Source organism: Musa acuminata, chromosome BXJ3-2, assembly GCF_036884655.1.
Source record: "Musa acuminata AAA Group cultivar baxijiao chromosome BXJ3-2, Cavendish_Baxijiao_AAA, whole genome shotgun sequence".
Classification (NCBI taxonomy): domain Eukaryota; kingdom Viridiplantae; phylum Streptophyta; class Magnoliopsida; order Zingiberales; family Musaceae; genus Musa; species Musa acuminata.
The window spans coordinates 17668871-17676567 of NC_088350.1; the positions used below are offsets into that span (position 1 = coordinate 17668871).

Consider the following 7697-nt stretch of genomic DNA (forward strand, 5'->3'; position numbering starts at 1 on the left):
TTTGGGAGAGAAAAGCGACGTTGACACAAAAAATCTTAAGAGAAGAATGAGTTTGAACCCCTTTTGATGTGTCTCCTATGATTAACTCCTTAGGATGAGCATCTACATACTTCCATTCCTTGGGTAAGGATGTTTCGGAAGAAGATGCATCCAAGTTGCTAGATGGAGAAAGAGTTTCATTTAAATCAAAGCATCAAAATTAACATCATCATCAAAATCATTTTTCTTAACTTCGAAAACTTCATGGAACAAAACATGAATAGACTCTTCTATAACCAAAGTTTTTTTATCAAAAATATGAAAGGCCTTAGAAATTGAAAAATGGCCAAGAAAAATCTTTGTATCAAATTTTCCTAAAGCATCTTTTTTATTCAAGATAAAACATTTATAACAGAAAACTTTAAAATATAAAACATTAGGTTTTTTTGTTGTTCCATATTTCATAAGGAGTTTTGAAAAGTAATGGTCTTACTAGAACCTTATTCATGACATAGCATACCGTATTGACGGCTTCGGCCCAAAAATATTTGGGTAGGCTATGTTCGTTCAACATGGTTCTTGTCATTTCTTGTAAGTTTCTATTTATTTTTTCTACTATTTCATTTTATTGAGGATTTTTTAGAGTAGAGAAATTATGGTTGTATCCATTAGATTCATAAAAATCTTAGAAATCATAAAACCCTTTTCATTTTTCTAAGTTTACAAAACTTAGAAAAATACCTAAAGCAATCACTTTTGTGTGCCAAAAAGTAAGTCCAAGTGTATCTACTATAATCATTTATAATGATAAAGGCGCATTTGCTATCTCCTAGGCTTGATGTAGCAATTAGTCCAAACAAGTCCATATGGATCAATTGCAATGGTCTAGAGGTGCTTATTTGGTTCTTTGATTTGAAACTACCTTTTATTTATTTTCCTAGTTGACATGCATCACACATATTGTCTTTAACGAACTTTTTATGAGGAATTCCTCTTACAAGTTCTTTAGATGAGATTTGAGAGATTAGTTTTATGCTAACATGACCTAATCTCCTATGCCAAAGCCAAGCATCATCATTCAAAATCGAAAAATATATTTCATTACAAAGATTATTAATGTCGATAGTGTATACATTATTTTGTTTTAAGGCAATCATAGATGTGTTTTTGTGTGATTTTTCAATAATGCAAGCATTAGATTCAAATCTAATGATGTATCCTTTATCACATAATTGACTAATGCTCCAAAGGTTATGCTTTAAGCCATTAACCAATAACACATCTTCAATAAAGAAGTTGGATTTGTTACCTATGGTTCTTTTGCCAATGATTTTACCCTTGTTGTTGTCTCCAAAGATGATATATCCTTCGTTTAGGCTAGTGAGCTTAGAGAATTATGATGGATCTTTGATCATATGCCTTGAGCATCCACTATCAAGGTATCATCTTTTACTCCTAGCTTGTGATGGTAAATATTTCTAAAAAAAAGGATAATTTTTAGGTATCCATTTGATCTTGGGTGTATAAAAAATCGATCTACACAACTTATCATGTTGTATTGAGTCATTTAAGGTTCCTTTAGGAACCCAAATCAATTTATGTGGACTATATCTCTTAAATAGACATTTGTCCGTAACATGTCCAAATTTATAATAAAAGTTACATTTGTTTTGGGGTGAAACATACAATGTAGGGCCTTTAACAAAGGTGGTTGGATTTTTGTGAGAGTTACTCATAAATCTGATTCTACTTCTTTTATGAACATAACCCTTATTGGCAAGGATCATGTTCAAGGACTTGCTACCAACCTCAAATTTTTCTAAGGTTTCTTTGAGTAGCAAATTTTCCTTTCTAAGTGTTTCTAATTGATCACATTTTGTGCAAGGAGCTAAAATATCATCATTCTCAATTTTTAGTCTATCAAAATCACTAACAAGAGAAGCATGCTCCTTTTTTAATAATCTATATTTTTTGCTAACTAATTTACATTCATCGAATAAATCATGAAATGTACTTAGTAATTTATCAAAAGATAAACTTGCATCTAATGAACCGCTTACCTCATCTCCAATAGCCATTAGCGTATAGTGAGCAACTTGCTCGGTGTTAGTTGGCTCATCTTCTTCGGATGCACTTGAGTCATCTCACGTTGCTTTAAGAGTCTTCTTCTTCTTTTTTTGTTTCTTCTTTACTTGGGAACATTCACTTTTGAAATGTCCCGGCTTCTTGTATTAATAGCATATGACTTGTTCTTTCTTGGGTTCAAATTTATTTTTAGTGTCATTTCTAAATTTATTTTTTTTATGAATTTTTTAAACTTTCTTGTTAAGAGTACCAAGACATCATCAAGATCTTCATCACTTAATTTTCTTTCAAGTGGTCTTTTTGGGTTCTTAGTGTCATATCCTTCCTGTTCTTTGAAAGGTTGTTCTTAAGCTCTTTATGAGCATTACAAGTCATCTTATAGGTCATTAATGACCCAATTAGTTCTTCGAAAGGAAAATTATTTAAATCTTTGGCCTCTTGAATGACTATTACTTTATGATCCCAACTCTTTGGAAGGGATCTTAAGATTTTATTAACAAGTTCAAAATTCGAGAAACTTTTACCAAGTTCTTTTAGACCATTAACGACATCTGTAAATCGGGTGTACATGTTAATAGTCATACTCTATTTCATCCGAAACAACTCATAAGTATGCACTAAAAGATTAATTTTTGACTCCTTCACTCTGCTAGTGCTTCCATGAGTCACTTCGAGTGTGTGCCAAATATCAAAAGTCGTTTTACAAATGGATACTCGATTGAACTCGTTTTTATCCAAAGCACAAAATAAGGCATTCTAGCCTTGGCATTTAAAGCGAAAGTCTTCTTCTCCAACTCATTCCAATCATTCATTGGAAGAGAAGACTTTTGAAAGTCAATTTTTACAATGTTCTATAATTCAAAATCCATTGAAATTAGGAAGACCCTCATTCTAGTCTTCCAATATGTGTAATCCATCATATTGAATATGGGCAGATGTGTAATTAAATGACTTTCTTGATTGCCATCAAATACCATCTCTCTTGGGTTTTAAACCAAATGAGAGTGACCATGCTTTGATACTAATTGTTAGGATCAAGAGCGACACTAAGAGAGGGGGGTGAATTAGTGCAGCGGAAAACTTTCTCGTTTCAGAAGTCTTCATTTCGATTAAACCCGATTTTGATGAAAATCATTTCATAAAGATTTTAACTTGAAAACATATGGAAGCATAGAGAAAGTAGTAAGAAGGTAAAGTAGCTTGCAAGAAAGGTAAATTACTCAAAATGAAATACAAACCAGAATTTAGAGTGGTTTGGTCATTGTGACCTACATTCATTTTCGGATTCCTCCTCCGTCGAGGTCATCGACATCCAATAATGACCTTCCTTCAATAGGCGAAGACCAACCACCTTTTACAATGCTTTCTCCTTTTCATAGGTTTAGGAGATAACCCTTACAAGTCTCACACCTCTTTTGAATGATATCAATTCTTAGAAAGGGAGGAGGAATACTCTAGCATTTTTTTACAACACTTTAATACTCAAAAATTTAAAATTATGCCAATGCTTTCGTATCCTTGCAGAAAAGGGTGAGGTATTTATAGGCCCCAATTGACTTTAGAATTGGAGCAAAAAAGTGTTATATCCTTGAATTTCGAGGTACTAGCGGTACCACCGTCATTATTAGGTGGTACCACTACTTGACACCTAACACTAGGAGGTACCACCACCCAATCTGGGTGGTACAACCGCCTAACAGAGCTCGGAGACCGAGCTCTGACAATACCACCACTGGCAGCATTAACTGCTAGTGGTACCACTGCCCAGACCACTTGGGAGACTAGGTCTCCCAAGCGGTGCCACCACTGGCCATGATATGATTTCAAGTACTGAATGAGCTTTTCAATCCGGCCAAATTCAGCCCTGTTAAGGGCCCAATTGGCCCTTAATTAAATTAGTGGGATTACCTCCTAATCCTAACTCAATTTTTGGTCTAACTATAAAAACAAAATATTTTTTAGGATGTTACAAAGTATTTCTCTAATGTGTATCCCTATGTGTACGATGAAATGTTGAATAAAAACATAATGTATCTCTAATGTGTAACCCAATGTCTATGCCCACAAGCTATGGTACATGCAATTTTTGTTGAAATTTGAACTTATAAATATGTTAAAATATCATGGAAAAAATGTGGTTTGAAAAACAAATATCCTAATATGTGATGTACTATTTTTGGGATCATATCAAGAATAGTATATCGTATAAGAAGACTAGTCACAATAATTTGAAGACCTTGGAAAGGGCACTAAGATGGACTTTATAATATTTTTTATTTTATATTTTTAAAAAAATTTGAATTATTCAACATTAGAACAATGTGTCTTTTTTATTTTTCTCTAAGTTTTTTCCATTTGCACTAAAAAATCATAGACAAATACAATATTTTTTGATATTTAAGCTTTTAAATATGTCAAAAAACTATGAAAAAGTTTTTTCTAATATGTGATACACTATTTTTGGGGTCAATTCAAAAATAGTGTATAGCATATGAGGATTGGTCTAAATAATCTAAAATCTTATGAAAAATATGAAATGACAGTAAGATGGACTTTTATAATTTGCTTTCTATTTTGAATTTTTTTGATATTTTTATACATTAATCAACATATAAACTATGGGACATATTCTATTTTTCTTCAAGTTTTTTCCATTTGCAACAAAATATCATAGATTCATGTCATGTTTTTTAATATTTGAGCTTCTAAATATGTCAAATAATCATGAAAAGAATTTGATCCAGAAAAAAATATTATCTAATATATGATACACTTTTTTGGTGTTCAATTCAAAAAATAATATATCATATAAGAGGACTAGTCAAAATGATATGAAATCTTCAAAAAAAACCATGGAATGACAATAAGATGGAATTTTATACTATTTTTAAATTTTAAAAGTTTTTAATATTTTTATCAATTATTCAGTATAGAAATAGTGTGCCTTTTATAAATTTTTTCTAAGTATTTTTTCCCATTTCATAGAAAAATATGGATATATGTAATATTTTTTATATTTGAGCTACTAAATATGTTAAAAAACAGTGAAAAAAAATTTGGTCAAGAAAAGTAATTTTCTAATATGGGATATATTATATTTTGGGATCAATTAAAAAATAATGTTTCTATCACATAGGAGGATTGATAAAAAATAATATGAAATATTTTGTAAAACTTAGAAGGCACTAAGATGGACTTTTATAATGTCTTTTCTATTTTAGACGTTTTTTGATTTTTTTTCCGAATTATTCAACATCAAAATAATGTGTCATTTCCTAATTTTCTATTTTTATTTTTGCTGCAATGTTGTTTAATATTTGAGCTTCTAAATATGTAAAAATTGATGAAAAAAATTATTTTCTAATACATGGTACACTATTTTTGGGGTTAAAATAAAAAAAATGTATTGCATATAAGGACTGGTTTAAATCATTTAAACTTTTCATGAAAGGTTTGGATTTGTCCCAGATGGGCATATGTCACTGTTTTTCTAATTTAGAGAATTATTTTGATATATTTTAAATTTTTAGCATCTCAGATGTGATATATTGTTTTTTAGGTTAATTCAAAAATAGTGTATCACATAGGAGATTTGGTTAAAATAATCTGAAATCTTCTGAAAAACTTGGATTGAAACTAAGATGAACTTTTATAATATGTTTTCCATTTAAGATAATTTGTTTGTTTGATATTGTTCCCCATTATTCATCTAAAATTTTTTATGAAAGCTTTGAATTTATTCCCAATGGGCATATGTCACCATTTATCTAATTTAAATATTTTTTTTTATTTTTCAACATCTTAACTATGTGCCAATTTCTAATTTTCTCTATATTTTTCTATTTCCACCAAAAGATAATGGATCCATGCAATATTTTTTGAGATTTGAAATTCTAAATTGGTCCAAAATAATTAGAATACAGAATATACTGCAACTTACACTTCCAATGTAATTTCCTTCAACTTCTTTTTGTCTTTTTTTTTTGGGTAAGTAAAAGAATTTCCTTCAACTTTGGACAACCAAACAATTAGAATATATTAAGATATGTTACAATATAATGGTATAAATCATTAAAATTAAGATTGTTTGTAGTGGTGTCGTGGTGTAGTTGGTTATCACGTCAGTCTAACACACTGAAGGTCTCCGGTTCGAGTCCGGGCGACGCCAAATGTTAAAATTCTTTGTCACTAAAATTAAGTTTTAACTAACTTGATACATATAGGAATTTACATGATCAACAATTGTATCCAAATTGTTCATAGAACATTTATTTTTTATCTTGTCATGTGCTGATTCAATTCTTTTTTTTTTTCTTCTACCAGCTTGTACGATGCTTCTTAGAGATAATATGATACGATCATATTCTCATTCTCATTGTATCCAATATTATTTGTTTCTTGTAAGAAAAATCTTATCATTATTGTTCTTCTTGTATGTGTCAACTCTATAATAATCTTTACAAAAGGAATATGGATTACCATTCCTACCCCTAATAGCATGAGAACATAAATTCTCAAAATGCCTACATGAACAACTTTTTATCTCATATAATTGTCTTATAAGATGTTTTCAACTAAAGAAATTTATGTATTTAACAATATACCATTATTTTGCTATAATCATAATCAACAAGTACTTTGTTTGGTATTATCTATCCTCACTTAAAACAACTCATTCACCAACAACATATGAGACATCATAAATATTATGGTTAAATTTACCTTCAACCTATTCTTGTATTCTTTTTTTAGTCAATTTATTTTCCAAGACATCACCACTATTATCATTTTCATCGTAATAAAATGGATAATTGAAGTCTATAGGAGTGCCAAAACCTTAGCTACTTACCAATTGACTTTCATCCCAACTTGATATCTAGCCTAATGTCTATCTATCAATATTATTAAAAATAAAAAAAATACTTCATCAGGAAGTGGATCCATCCTATAGTAAGATCATTAAAATAGAAAGAAAGATAAACCTACGTGGATAATTCCTTGAGTCAACCTTGTAACATTTTCATTGGATAGAAACCCAAATAAATTTGCATAGGGCTATGATTAAATCATAATATGCTTTATTCAGTTAATGTGTCCATTAATGATCATGATTAGATTTTAAAATTTTCTAAAAGGAAATCACATGAGGTCTTGACCTTTGTTATAGGTGTTTCCATAAGTTTTTTAAAATAATAAAAATTTACTGTATCCCAATAAATATTTTCATCCTAATTTATTTATTTAAATCTAAATTTTTATCTTTTATTTTATCTAATTATAACTATATGATTTAATCTTAACACATCCTCTTAATTCAAATAGTTGTAACTTGAAGTTGTCTTTGAAAAAAAAAATTTACAAAAGCTTTTGTAAAGATATCGATAAATTGGTCTTCGATGATGCATCCACCATTTTACATCTTTAACCTTCTTCGGAGTCTTTAATGGTTGCTTATTTTCACTTTTATTAAAAGACTCGTGAGAATGACTATTGTCTTTTAATGCTTGAGACTTCTTAAATTATTGCCCTTTTGAATAATCATCATCGGAACTTTTTTCAAAGCTATCATCCTCATCTTCATCACTACTGGTGCTCTTCTTTTTTGCAGTCTTTGTAATAGGTTTACTAGCAGT

At 29.8% G+C, this 7697-nt stretch overlaps 1 non-coding gene across 1 annotated transcript; it reads left to right on the forward strand.

The window, feature by feature from the left end:
- Positions 1-6158: 6158 nt before the first annotated feature.
- Positions 6159-6232, forward strand: TRNAV-AAC (transfer RNA valine (anticodon AAC)). The gene has a single exon. It is a non-coding gene; the product is annotated as a tRNA-Val (tRNA).
- Positions 6233-7697: the final 1465 nt, after the last annotated feature.